Source organism: Canis lupus, chromosome 1, assembly GCF_048164855.1.
Source record: "Canis lupus baileyi chromosome 1, mCanLup2.hap1, whole genome shotgun sequence".
Taxonomy (NCBI): Eukaryota; Metazoa; Chordata; class Mammalia; order Carnivora; family Canidae; genus Canis; species Canis lupus.
Genome location: NC_132838.1, coordinates 96858578 through 96874059, shown reverse-complemented (window position 1 = coordinate 96874059; position 15482 = coordinate 96858578).

Here is a 15482-nt window from a genome sequence, read left to right as displayed (position 1 = left end):
CTAAGCAGACATCTCTGTGGTGGGGGATTCACCCTACTAGGTATGAAAGTACATTTCACAGCTATCAGGATGAGAAGACCTGATTTGGACACCTAAAGGACAAGTAAATCAACAGAATAGGATTTAGAAGTCAAGAAACAGACTGATATATATGAGAGAAGTGTGTTTCAATGAAAGTGGGCATTCTATTACCCATGGATTAAATACAAATCTGGAAAAAAAAGAAAATATAAAGAGCACACAGAAGAGACCTTCCTAAGGAAAGTGTAAAAAAACCCCAAGGCCATAAACAGAAAAATGAAATAATTAAATCACAGAAAATTTAAAACCATATGCACTATGAAAAACATATAAATCAAAAAGATAAGATGTAGATTGGGCATAATAAGAATGATGTCCTTAGATAATTTTTTAAATGCTTGCAAATTAATGAGTAAGAAAACTTCTAGAAATCTCAGCAAATGAAGTAGATGGTACCAACGGAAAGGAGGAATATAAACATGGAAGAAATACAGCCTTTCCTTGAGTGTTTACTCTCACTCATAAATAAAGAACTACAAATAAAAGACCATCGGTTGACAGAGCCTTTAAAAAATTGAAAATAAACGATCTTGGCAAGAGGTCGAGGCACTCGTACATTTTGTTTGCAGGAAAATAAATCTGTAAATCCACCATTAATAACGGGCAGATCCTTTGACCTACAGTTCTATTTCTGGTTTCTGGTCTTGTAGAGCCACAAAAACGTGGGAGCGCAGACATGGATCGGAGTACTCCCAAGCTGCAAAGAACTAAAATGCTTGCTCACGGAGAGGAGAAAGGCGAAATGAAGGATGATATGTCGTGCTACAGAAGCATATTGTTCAGCTCCTCAAACCAATGGAGGGGAGTCTGCAGACTAGCACAGAGAGCAAGCTGCGAGCTATATTTTTAAAAACAGAGTCACGAAATATCACGTGCCGTGTGATCCAGTACGTGCACAGATGATCCGTGTATTTGCCATGTGCAGAACTGTGTGAAAACATCTTGAAGGCTAAGGCTGTGTTGCGGGGAGTCGTTGTCAAGAACTAGATCTCCACTCTTTCCTTCTGTGTTGCTTGGCTCTTTTCAACGAGACTGTACTACTTGTCTGATCAGATGCGTACACGCGTGTGTGCTTGAGTGTGTGTTTAAAGGGCAAAATAGGTGGAGGAAGGCTGATAGCTGCGCAGTGATTCTTACTAATTACAAATTATCTGCAACATTTGCAACTGAAATCTTAGCTCCTTTAATTGCTCACATACTGGACATACAGGATGAGAAAGGAGTGGGATTAGCTTCACCATTGTCATCCTCACCCGGCTTGTAGTCATGGACCGCCTCCAACACCCCCCCCCCTCCGCCCCCAAACCACAACAGGTAGAGTGGGTATGTCATGTCAGACTCCACCACGCCCTATAAAGGGGATATCGTTATCCCCACCGGATAGATGAGAAATTTGTGGTTCAAGGGTGTGGCACCACCGCCCTCAAGGCTACAGAGCTGGGACTGTCGCCAGGGTTGTCAGGATGGAAAGTCTCTCTGGGTTTTCCCTGGCCCCCATCTCGGCCTTTGGGAAACAGCGCGGGAGGGACTCCTGCAAAGGCGCTGGCCGCCCAGTAGGGTGCGCTAGAGATGCTCTCACACCCCTGGCTGGTACAGTCCGTGCCCAATGGGAGCCAGGATTCCCCTTGGCATCCCAATGTCGCGTTGACCCTGGTGCCCCACCTGGACACGACCGCCACCGTCACGTCCTCGTGCATACACGCACACACACACACACGCGCGCGCCAATTGCACATGCACGTGCATTATTACTAGAATCTCCACTTCTCTGGGCACCAATGATATTGGCTGAAATTGGCTCTGGGCAAAATTCTGAAGAATAATAATGCAATCTTGTGATTTCTTATCACTTATATTCATAAAGTGGATGATGCTATTTGATGTCCAACATGCTGGCAGGTGTTGCAGGTATTTGAGGATCCCCCAGTTGAACTGGACTGGCCATTCTCCCAGAACTCCCACCCCCACCATTTTTTTGGGGGGGGGGGGTCTTGCCAGTGTACTACCCTAGATGGTTCTCAAAAATTCACAGTGTGTTCTGAGCTGGATGCCTCTCATCTCTGCCCACTGCTCTTTATTTATTTATTTATTTAGTATTTTATATATTTATTCATGAGAGACACACAGAGAGAGAGGCATAGACACAGGCAGAGGGAGAATCAGGCTCCCTGCAGGGAGCCTGATGTGGGACTTGATCCCAGGACCCCAGGATCACGACCTGAGCTGAAGACAGACGTTCAACCACGGAGCCACCCAGATGCCCATCTGCCCGCTGCTCTTCCTGCCACCCACTCTCCTCTCCTAGCCCCCTTCCCACTCTGCCTTGGGGAGTCCACAGAACTGACCAAGTGTCCATGTCCCAGCCCAGGGAACTTAGCTTTCCTTCAAGTGATTAGGGGGCTTGCACCTTCGTCCCTCCCCCAACTTCTTGCTCTTTCTACCTATCCCTGAGCCACCCCCCATCACTCTTAGGAAGAATTATTTTCATGCTTATGTGGAAGACAGATAACGGTTTTGAGTGGTTCCTGTCTTGTTCCTATCTCTTACCTTCAATTGACAAACCCAGGAAATTCTGGTACCAATGGGCACCAACAAAATCCAGAAGGAAATATTTGGGGGCAAGTGAGGCTTTTGGTCCTGGGATACCATCCATTCTCTCTTGCTATATATCTGTAATCGCTGCTCTAGTGTCTGTAGAGTTAAAATACGAGTGCAGAAAACATAATGTCATCAAACTCCTCCCATGCAGTGGCTCCCAGTGTCTCATGCCTTAAATGCAGAAACATATACCCACCCATCCCTGAAACTGTTGTTAGTAATCTTTCTTAGACATTTCATTTGGGGAGGGGGGGGAATTCTAGAATCTATTTTATTCGTAGCTGTCCTTTTTTAGTAGAGAATATATCTCAACTGGACCCATGAGCTCCTTCCTGAGTTTACTTATATTGTTTGTCTATCAGCTCAGGCTCTCAGAGAACTTCCTTGGGTTCCTATCAATATGGGGTGGGTGCCAAAGCATCATCCAAGAGGAAGAAGTAGAGAAAACACTATTGCCAGAATTTCTTTTAGGGACGTGTAACCCATGCAGCTGTATTGTCCCTCCTTAATGGATAAGACCACGACTTTCGCCTACGTGTGGCTTTCTCTAAACATCTACACAGACACGCTGGTCTAGTCTGGCCATCTGACGGTCCTTCCCAAATGGGTTACATGTCCCTACAGATTCTGGGACTGGCAACACCTTTTCCTGGGCAGTGATTCACACACTCGGACTGAGCAAATGACTTCCTTTCTCTGCTTTTTCGTGGTGGATCCACAGGCACATGATGTCTGTCTGAATGTGTAGAAAACAATTATCTCATCCGCTCATTGCCCTGGCGGCCCCAACCTGCCCTTACAGGTCCAAAGTCCAGCTGTGTTTCTTCAGTTACAACATGATTTAGAGGTCAATCTATTTTAATTTGCCTGAGGGTAGAAGACAATGAGAACCAACCATTTAATTTTTGTTTAACTTGTGAAGAGGCGTTCATTTTTATAAAACCATATTGGGAATATAGAAGTAGAAGCAAAGAAGAGAAGCAGTGCTATGGTCTATCATTTGGATTTGATCTTGGGCACATGCTTCCTTATTTCATGTACCATCTTAAACCACTATCAATCTCTTACATTTCCTGTCTCATTTACTTTCTTCACTTGAAAAAAAAAAATGTTTCTCCAAGTTCATTTTTCTTTGAGGATTTCCTATTTCTTAACATTCTTTTTGATACAGAATCAAATTGCTTATCAACATACCAGATCATTTTCTGACTTATTGTATGAACTTATTGACTCTCACCAAATTAACCTCATTTCCAAGCAAATTAAACTCTTTCCCAAGTTAGAGTGCTCTGTACACACACACACACACGCACACACACACACACCTCCAAACATCTCCAGCTGACTCTTAGTTTCATACATACTACATCATGGCACTATTTGGGATGGGCATGCAGATCTCCACTAAGCCCACTCATGAACTCAAATAAAAACACAGTGATCATTTTTCTCAGATCCTGAAGCAGAAGCCACGCCTTAAAAATATGTGTGCACTTACAAAGAAAAGAGAATGAAGGGCAGCCCTGGTAGCCCAGTGGTTTAGCGCCACCTTCACCCCGGGGCGTGATCCTGGAGACCCCAGATCAAGTCCCACGTCGGACTCCCTGCATGGAGCCTGCTTCTCCCTCTGCCTGTGTCTCTCATGAATAAATAAAATCTTTAAAAGAGAGAGAGAGAATGAATTATTTCAAGTTGACGTTGAGTGCAGAAATCCAAAGTATATGATAAATGCTGGCTTCAGGCCCTTCTCCTCGCATGGTCTCTATTACTTGCTCCTTGGCCTACTGCTATGAGTTTACTAAACACTCCAGGATACCTTTCATTGGTTATGAACAAATCTGAACATGTCACATTATTCTGGGTAATGACTGTCACAGGCTGAGTTCCCCAGGAAACAAATTTGTGATAAAAATAAATGACTGCTAGTGTTTTAAGCCACTAAGTTTGAGATATTTGTTACACAGCAATAGCTTGCTGGCACAGGTCCTTGTATGAGGCCCAGGACATCCCTCTTAGCTTTCTGTCTTCCTATTACAGTAGGCAAAGTTTTCTGTTTCGTCCTCTTTATTCCATCAGACTTTATATGATCACAGAGCATATTAAAAGATGATCAATTTCATATACCCCAGCAGCTCAAAACCTTGGCTCCCCAAATCCCTGCTAATGTAAAAAGCATAATTAATTGTGACATCATATGACTACTGATTTAATGTCCATTTTCTGCAGCTATGCGACAAGCACCTGCCTCCCTCCAGCTTCTGCTAATAACCTGATCAGAGTGATTCTGGCTTTATAATACTCCACCGCCCTTACCGGCAGAGTCTTTGACATTGTATTTCAGCCAACCAGCTGCACTATTAGAGCCCCTCTGAGCCCAGAAGGCTGAAACTCTGCACCCAGGATCATCTTCTTAGAGAACCTGCATCAAGAAATGCAGGCTGCTGCAACCTCGTGTTCCTACATACGCCCCGCAAGTTTCTGTCAGTAAGAACTAGACAAGGCACTCCTCATTGCGGGGCACCCTGTGCACCTCACCGCGCAGGGCTTGTGGAGACGAGTCTAGTTGCAGGTTGAGAAGGAAAGAGGGGTGCTGGGATGATGGGTCCTGAGGAGACTCAGCAGTGCCGCAGAGCCACTATCTCGGAGACGCCATCACCAATCTCCAGGCAAAGGGGAGCTAACCCCAGACAGGCAGCAGGGCTGTCGGGGGCCCCGAGGCCACCGCCCATTCGACACATGGGAGTCAGCATATAGTTGAACACACTGCTCTGACTTATTACCTCAAAGGGATATGAAGCAAAATCAACAAAGGGAAAAAGTGGGTGGGGCAAAGTCTGGAGGAAACCAGGCAGAGGCGTCCAAGACTCCCCTCCCAGTGAAGTCACACAGGATGCACTTAATTCCTCCGGTGACCAGCTGTGCTGACGTGTGCGATGGTTTCTGCCTGGGATGCAGAGGCTCAGCACCCAGGGTTTTATTGAGACGGGTGGCAGGACCACTTTCTATCCAGCGTGTAGTAAAATTTCTATCCCAGCAGGAAAACAGGTCTCCTAATAAATAACATTGTTTACACCAACAGATTGGCCACACTGAGACACTTTTATCCTTTAGGGAGCGGGGGAGCCCTCCCGGAGTCCAAGTTCCCAGGAGTCAACCAAGGCTCCATCCTGCAGGCGGGTCTGTCTATGGTAACTCTTTCCTACACAACTGTCCAAGAAGACATGGTGGCATCTAGGAGCTTGAGGTCCCCAGCAGCCCTGCATCTGTTCATATGTTCAGGACCCTACTCCTAGATCAGTGCTCTGGCTTTAACAGAAGACACTCTATAAGCTTGAGAGTCGATTTGCATTGTGATCCAGCTACTATGGGATAAGGCTCTGGATTTGCTTCTTTGTCACTGTGATGGGAGTGCTGCTGGAATTCAGCAGGGAAAAAACAGGGATGCTAGCCATCCCACAAAATAACAAATGCCCCACACTTCACAGGAAATTTGAATACTCATTTGGATTGTCACAGAGATGGACAAAACTCTTTATAATTATCCGAGCCTATAATCTATTCTACATGTAAATACAAGGGATATTTTAACACAGATGATAATGTCTTGTAATTTCCAAGAAAGAGTTTATAGTGTAAATTAGGAGAAGATTTTTGTCTACTTTGTCTGGAACTTTACCAACCGTGGTTTGTCAACTTGGAAATCATATTCCTGGGGTTCCTGAGTGGCTCAGTAGGTGAAGCACCTGCCTTCAGCTCAGGTCATGATCCCAGGCTCCTGGGATCAAGCCCAACATGGGGTCCCTGCTCAGTGAGGAGTCTGCTTGTCCCTCTCCTGCCCCCCCCATCACATTCCTAAAGACAAGCCATTTATAGTACTTGAGTCACAAAAACAACACCTGTATCCTCAGTCTGCATTTGTGGTTGGGCTTTCAAAGTGACCCCGTGTGTCTGTGTGAGTGTGGTATGTGTTTTATTTTTATTTTATTTTATTTATTTTTTTATTTTATTTTTTATTTATTTATTTTTTTATTTTATGATAGTCACAGAGAGAGAGAGAGAGAGGCAGAGACACAGGCAGAGGGAGAAGCAGGCTCCATGCACCGGGAGCCCGACGTGGGATTCGATCCCGGGTCTCCAGGATCGCGCCCTGGGCCAAAGGCAGGCGCCAAACCGCTGCGCCACCCAGGGATCCCTGAGTGTGGTATGTGTATGTGTGAGTATGTATACGTGTGTTATTTCAAAACGTCAAATACAGAGACAAAAATTTTCAGATGAATATCCACTTCCTTCTCTCAGACCCAATCTCATTTATGTTTAGAATACCTAGTACCTCCCTGCTACCTCCTGCTCTTGCAGTATGGCTGGGCCATCTCCTCTGTCATAACACACATTGCTAAGGAATGAATCTGTTCACAGGCCACCTCCGTTATCTATTTCCATTACAACTAAATCACCCTAAAATACAGTAGCTTAAAGCAACAAAACTGTTTATCTTCACCTGCAATTCTACAAGCTGACTAGAGTGGACGGGGTAGGTTTTCTGACTTTTACAGTGTTGGCTGCAGATGCTCAAAGGCCTAACTGGTCTGGGGCATGCCAGGGTGGTGTATACAGCGGGTGCCAACTGTCTCAGCTGGTAGCTTAGCTGTGTTGTGGGCTGCAGTATCTGCCGGGGCATCTCCCAGTACCAGGTTTGGGCTCAGAGACACAATGTTCCCAGTGTGGAATAGTCCAGCATTAGAAGGTAGAGTATCCCCTCCCCTGCACACTGTGGCCGGAAGAATCCCAGGCCCAGCCCACATTCCAGGGGAAGAGATAGACTCCACCTCTCAAAGGTGGGGTGGCAAAGAATTACGGGCATCTTTGACCCACAATAATCCCAACAGATAAACTAGAGAATAATGTCACCTAAGAAAAATGAAAGAAGCAAAAAAATGAACCATTATCTGTGACGCGGGCCAGCTCTGGGCTGTGGTGACACCTGCAGGGCAGGTGAGAAGGGCCCTACGCAGCCCAGAGCCGGTGCTTTCAGACTCGTGCGGCGCTGGTCTCCCTGTTAAGAGAATCCACGGCAGAGGCCCAGATGTGAGCAAGCATTTTGGCTGTAGGGATCCAAGCAGGAATGACAGAGGATAGTTCTGAATATGGAGCAGAAGCTTGAAATAGTAAAACATCTGGTGAGACATGGAGATCATGTATCCACATTGTACGGTAACAGAGAAATGGCCTCAAAAAGCAACAATAAAATAGTTTAAGATAAAATAAAATACGACCGCGTCAGCTGCCTCGAGTGCAAATGGAAAGCACTTGAAGGGGGGTATGAGATGACAAGCGACCCCTGAGCGCGCCTGGCAGGAGCGTCACAAGTCAGTGGGCAGGCATAGTAACAGGAGGGACCCTGGTCACCTCTCCAGGCACGGTGGCATTTCATCCAGACACGTCCTTCCTTCCACCCCTTCTTCACAAACCACACCTCCCCACCAAACTTCATGAGCTTGTCAAGGTAAATGGCATAGTTTTGCGTATTTCTTTATTTTATTCAGAATTTAAGATGTTTCAGACCAGAGCTAAATTTCAATAAGGTTTTTCGTTTTGGTTTTTCTTTTAGTAAATTATGGATAAGACTTTACAGGTCCTGAGCATTTTTATTGCTAACCTCATTTTCTCCATTAAGCCTTACTATTATTTTTTTAAAGATTTTATTTATTTATTCACGAGAGACACACAGAGAGAGGTAGAGACACAGGCAGAGGGAGAAGCAGGCTCCCTGTGGGGAGCCCGATGTGGGACTGGATCCCAGGACCCCGGGGTCACAACCTGAACCGAAGGCAGATGCTCAACCACTGAGCCACCCAGGTGCGCCGGCCTTACTATTATTTTACCCAAAATTCCATAACGTAGTGATATTTAGGAACACGTATTCTGCTTTGTAGGAGAAAGAACCATATATTGAAACTCATGTAATTTCACTAAGAGTTCTTCTCCTTTTCCTCTTCCGGATCCTGGCTAGGTATATCCATATGTGACTAGTGTACATACATATGCATCTCACATCTGCGGGTAAATCATACTAGGTATGCATTCCATCACAGGACAGGGAAGGCATAAGGGATGTCTGTAAAGAGGAACCTGGGGATAAGCTTGAGGACCCCAAGCTCAGGGACCTCTGAGGCCCACCGCCAAGGGCAGCTGAGTTGGTGTGGAGACCCCAGAGGCCCTGCATTAGTTATCTACCTCTGCCTGACACACATCCCCTGACCTAGCACCTCCAGGCAGTGATCCTTCATTACCCCTCCTGGTTTCTGGGTCAGGAATGGGGACGGGGAGTAGCCGGGGGTGCTTGGAGCAGGGCAGGGCACCTGAAGGCCATCCCTCAGAGGTTCTGGTGGTCCTCACCAGCTGTCAGCTGGAACACCCACCATGGCCTCTCCATGTGGCTTGCACCACCCCCAGCAGGGGGGCTGCGATCCAAGGACAGGCACCCAGGGAAGCCAGGCAGACACCATCGTGCCTTGGGGCCCAGCCTGGAAAGTCCTATCGCGACACTTTCCTGGCAGCTGTTGGTCAAGGCAGATACGGGGGTTGCCCTGGGCTTAAGGGGTGGGAACACCTCCCCTCCCGATGGAGGAGGTCAGAATCCCATTGTAGAGGAGCTTGCGGGATGGAACATAAGGTGGTGTGACAAGGCAAAACCACCCAGCACCCAAGCAAGTGTTCTGGGTAAAGTCATGGCCATAGACTAAGAGGGGAGCCGGGTGGGGGTGTCTCTAGGGCAGACGCAGGACTGAAGCTGCGGAGCCACACCAGCCTTGACGTGCCTTGAGTTGCAGGAGTCGAAACCTCCCAGAATCTGAGACAGACATTCAGTGCTTATTCAGATCACATCTTGAAAGAAGAGAGTTTCAGGCATGCTTTAAAAAGTAACATCTGTACATCGTCTAACAGGTGGGCTCTGTGCAGAGCTCAACGTTCATTGGCTGTTTTAGTTCTGGTGTGTTTTAGGGGGAAAAAATCACATTTACCTTTATATTTTGTGGAGAGTAGGTGATCAGGAGCCAGATTGTTTAGGCAATAGCTGCTGCTCTGGGCTCAGAGGCCTGGGGCAGAGTACATGTGTGTTTGGCAGGGTGGGGCGTGAGTGTGTGTGTGAGTATGTATCTGTGGTGTGCACGTACATGTGTGTATGTGTGTGTGTGTGCCTACCTGTGTGTGGTGTGTGTGTGTATGGTGTGTTCTGTGGGGGTGGTGTGTGTGGTATGCTATACGTGTAGCTTATATGTGGTGTGATATCTGTGTCTGTATAGTGTGTGGTGTAGTAAGTGTGCATTTGGTGTGATATGTGTGGTATGCACATATGTGTATGTGTGTGTATGTGTGTGTATGTGTGTGTAGTGTGTGTACATGTGTGTAGCTGGTGTGATGTGTGTGTAGTGTGTGTATGGTGTATATATTGTGTATATACGTGTGTAATGTGGTGTAATGTGTGTGTCTGTGTAGTGTAAGGTGTGGTGTGTATGTATGTGTATATGTGGTAGGATGTGTGTGTGGTGCATGTAGTGCAGTGTGGGTGTGTGTATGTGTGTGTACAAAATAAAAACAAAGGAACGGGAAGGAACGTTTGTAGCTGTCCAGCTGCGGGCACTGTGCCTGGTCACCTTCCTGGTCAGACCCACAGGCCGGGGGCATCACAGCAGGTCACTGTCCACCCCAGACCCTCCATGTGGGAAATGGGTGCAGGAGCCAGGGTGGCTCCCCGGGCCTGGGACCCGCTCCAGCCTCAGCAAACCCGCAGGAGCCCCGCTGTGGGAGCCTGGTGGACAGGAGTCCCCATGGAGAGTGCCAGGAGCACTTTGCCGTTAGCAAAACCCAGCGTGAAATGTTAGCTGCTGGGGTTTGTTGAGCACACGGCAGCCACTGGCCAAGCGTCTGGGAAGGAGTGACTCTAGGAGGGTGACAAGGCTGGCACGTCGGAGCAGCAGTGCCAGAGCGTGACAGGGACATTAACAGATGTGTTTTCAGACCCTGTGAACGAAACAAACCCATTATCCTCCAAACGGACTCTTCTGTGCAGCCGTGAGTTTGTGCATAAGCTCTCCTGGAAGCAGGTGCACTGAGGCGGCGGCCGCCACATCTCCCAGGTAGGCCAGGCTCCCTGTGGCGCCCCAGAAAAGTCGACGTGTTTAATGTCTCTTCTGCCACCACTGGCCTTCTGTTTGAGGCATCTTCCAAAAATTCAGCAGGAAAACAGCAGAGAGCCCTGCGGACACGGCCAGAGCCGCGAGGACGAATGGTCTGCTGACTGCCTCATGGGCAGACTGGGTTTTGCGGGTGAAAACCCTTCCTATGACCCCTCCTCGGCCTCTTCCATTTTTGCACTTAACATTCCCGAGGTCCCCTTTCTGTTTCGGAGGGAAGGGTTTTCACCTTGAAGCTCTAATTTTAGGTGATGTCCCAGGAATGGACAGGGACACAACTGCCACTCTGCTGCCGTCGGATATGAATCAGCTGCCAGTCACAAAAGCCGGGAACCTTACTCTCATGTTTTTCCTCTCTCTCTTGAAAACCATGTCTGGTCAGTGACCCAAATGTGTCCCAGTTGGCAAGTGTTGCTTCTGGAATCTCTCTGCTGGGAGATGCTCGATACAGATTTCATTTCCAAGGTAGCACATGGAGTATTGCTATTATGATATGCCCCCAAAGTGTAGGCACTTTGCCCCAAAGCGTAGGATTAAACACAGAGTCTGTACTGACAGACTAGAGGCCAACCTGCCATTTCTCCTTCTAGAACTAGCCTTTATTTTCTTCCTCTAGGGATGACCTTGGAGAAAGGTATTCTTTTCCCCCCACCAAAGCTTTGAGGGGAGGTTGGACACCAGATGGTAAGATTGCATGGAAGAGAAAGAAGGGAGAGAAAAATAAAGAAACCTGGACTCTCGAATGTGAATCCAGTGATTTTTGCACAATGGACTGAGTGATCCTGCAGTTTGGAAGGCTCTCCCCGTGCATGACTCAGACTGAGCTGCTTGGGACTGGGGGTAGGGGTGGGGGAATGGGGGAGGCAGGGAGGCCCTGTCCTCTGACTCAAGGATGGGAGCAGAGCTTGGCTGCGTTGGAGATTCTGCATCATGGCAGAGCACCAGGACACCTTGGTCCTGGTATGCAGCCCAACCCTAGCCCTGCCTCAGGCTAACTCAGAAAACAGAATTAGATCATCTTATACAGAGGATAACTGATGGCCTACCTATACTGGAAGCCATGATGTTATCTGGTCTTAATTGACTTCCAGCTTGTCACCCTCAGCTCTTTTCTGGATGGAACAAGGGTTCCCTTTAGGCCTGATATCTCCTAATTAAGCACACCAAGCCTTACCATCAGAGGTGATCTAATGAGGAAGCCGGATTGCATAACAAACATCTTCCCTATTCATCCACCTCCACTCTTGTGCAATGAGTCTCAGAGATCAGAGATCAGAGGGAGCTGACATTGAAAACCTGAGAAATCTCTCTTCAGTGATCATAATGTACTTGGGAAAATTGAAAACTGACCATGGTGCGTTGCTGTTTCCAATCAGGCCACCCCCTGGAGGGTTTTCCACCCAACCTGTTAGCATGGTAAGATACTGTTAGTCTTTGCCTTTTAACTTTATTAAATAAAAAAATGTTGTGATGTCTTTGTCTCTGATTTACACAGATAGCACATGCATTCATGTTATACATTATAAATGATGGATATATATATATATATGGATAGATATAGATATAGATATAGATATAGATATAGATAGATATAGATTTCAGACAAATTTGTTTGCCAATACCCTGGTGCATGGACGTGAGGTATGTAGTGATCAGAATCCAGCTGAGGAGACCAAAATAAAGTTGTTGGCACTTGATTGGGAAAAGGTCTAATACTTGGAATTAAGCAGTTTAAAAAATCACTGAAGGAACACATTTTAAGCTAGGATTCTTGGAATGAGGCTTGGAACAGTAAGAACCAGCCCAGTGGGAGAATTACTGCTTCTGAGATCATTGCTGGAGCCACCCCAGGCCAAGTTCAGGGCTGTTTGGGCTAATGCCCCAACACATCCAAGGAGTGACATTTTTTATGCTCAAAAATCAGAGTAGGACCTCGGGGGAAGGAACACTTGAAGGAGAAAGAAGCAATGACAGAAGCCTTAGGAAGAGCACCTGGCCTCAAATCTGCCTTCCCAAACGTTTAGACCAAAGGCTCAGCAAACTTTTCTTAGAAAGGGCTAAAGATTTGCTATTTTTGGCTCTGCGGGCCATAGCGACTCTGTGACAACTACTCAACTAGACTGCTCAAGTGTCACTGCAGCATAGATGATAGTAAAAAGGTGAGTATTCCATGCTCCTGTTGCCACAACCAGAGTGGCTACCAGATTTGGCCGAGCCTTGCTTTTGGGGTTTTAAGTGGAACCTAATTTATCTCCAGAACCCTAGCTGCAAGGGAGTCTGGAAAATGCAGCTTTTGTTTCTGAATTAAATGGCCCAAGACGGTGAAGGAGGACTGCTTTCCTGCCTGATGAAAGCATGTGCTTCGGTGGCTTCCTATGTATTTAAATAAGGAACAAGCGCTAGCCAGAATGAAGGGTGTGTCCCCGGCATCAAGGGCTGTGTCCATTTTCCCTGGTAAAGAGACCACCTCTTGAAGCACAGTCAGCTATGAAGACAGTTGTTATCATTTACTGTTCCTCTCCAAGAACTGTCTGGCCTCCGTATGGGTCAGTAACAGAGAGGGGATGGTAGCCTCCACCTCCGCTTCTTGCGTCTTTTGACAATGGCTCTTTTCTTTGCAATTCTCCCAGAGACACTGTATTGACTTCAGTTTTACACAGAGAAGGGATTCTGGGAGGGCTCCACTGATCATTTCTGGCAGACAGGCCCTCCCCCTACGAGCAAGAGATTCAGCATGAGCTTGCAGCCCACTGTCAAGTAATCCTGTCTTAACTACATATTCAGGAACCAGGAAAATAACCATAAGATGGGTTTCCAGAGCCACTGGAGACTTGGGCCAAAATTCCATTCCTGACCCTCTCATCCCTCATCCCTCCCAACTAAGTCCTGATTCGGGGGTAGATTATCTCACCTCAGAGCCTGTGTCTATTACTCTCTGGAAATCTGGATGCCCCTTTCTCTGTGTACTGCCTCCCTGGTTAACAGTGACAAGTCACATTCAGGAAGGTAGGGGAATACTCAATGGTGGCAACAATGAAGGGAATGAGCTCCAGGGGACCGGCTGGCCCCTCTCTCAAGGCCTTTCCATGTGTTCCCTTATGCAAGGCTCTAGAACATTGGCTTGAGTGCTTTTCCATTCTAGATATCAAGCAGGGTGTCCATCTACTTCAGGAACACCCGTGGGTCCAGACACCTTGACCACAGCTTGGTACTGCTGCCCATCCCAGCAGGGACCCTCATCTTGTCACCCAGCAGGGGTCCTTCAGTCCCTCCCTCTGGTGGAATGAGAGCCTCCTGGCCTTTCTCTCCAGACCACCCGCAGGAAAACTTGCTGCTCAACTGATCATGATGGGAATGTAAGCAGGCTTCTGACTTTTTAATTTCTTCAATAAAACAACTGTGATGAATTTAATGCAAATGTCATGCTTGATTTCTTCTCCTATTTATATTTGATTGCTATCTATGAAAACCTTTGTTTTTTTTCTTGTGTTTAAGTGCTCATGGCAAACTCAAAATTTGGAATTATTTGAGTTGGCACCATTTGGAGTTTTGCCTCTTTGCTGGGACTGATGATAAAGCAGGTGTCAGCAGAACTTACAGAGGCATTTCCTGTAGACAGCAAGGTGTGTGCCCAACAGGATGGCTTTGTGCTCAGGCCCAGATGAGTTTAGCAAAGAAGCACAGACTTTGAAACCTAAGTGCCCAAGCCTGAATCCCACATCCACTACTTTCTGGGCAAGTTGCTTAACCTGTGTCCTAGCTTCCTCATCTATAAAATGGAGACAGGAGAGTTCCTCACTGATAGGATCATTTCAGAGATTAAATAATTGAATTCACAGAAAGCATCATGAACACACCTGCACATCAAAGCTCCACACCATGGACACATCATCAGTGTGTTTGGGGCAGGGGGCAAGGAGTGGGATCCAGAAGGTGAAGACAGAATGAAGTGGGGTTTACCTTCCTTACCCGGGCTCCCCCTACCCTTGTGAGGGGTTTGATGGGATTATGCTAAATCTGTCAACCCTCTCTTTGTTCTATAAATGAGCTTCTCTCTCAAAAGGAACCACTAGTGGAGGGGGAGGTGGGGAAAGCACACTCAGCTCAAGACCAGACTTGCTTCTCAGGCAAAGAGCACAACAGGGAAACTTTAAGCTCTTACTCTTGCCCAGGTGTTCCCACCTGATAAATCGCTCTGGGCCCAGGATTCTGAGCTGTGGCTGCTCTTCAGGTGGACTCGAGACGTCTCAGCCTCCAATGCTGGTGTTTCCAAGGATGGCAGGAGGGAGAACAGCCCATCCCTCTGACTGGTGCATCTCATCCCTTCTTCTTTCCTTCCCCTCCTCCCTGTCTCCCTCCCACTCTTAATGTTTGCAGAACTAACCTGAATCCCAGCCAAAGTTCTACATCACCTAGAAACTCAAACACTTTTAACTCAAGCCACATCTCCTAAAAGCATCCAAACAGTGGCTGCCAAAAGAAATGTGATTTGTGCCAGGCAAAGTCACCCATGGTGAGCCCACCCCTTCATCAGTTTTTCTGGAAGAGTTCAGGGCTCCCAGTGGGGCCCCCTGACTGAAGGTCAGTGTCTGTGGTTGGCCCAGCCGC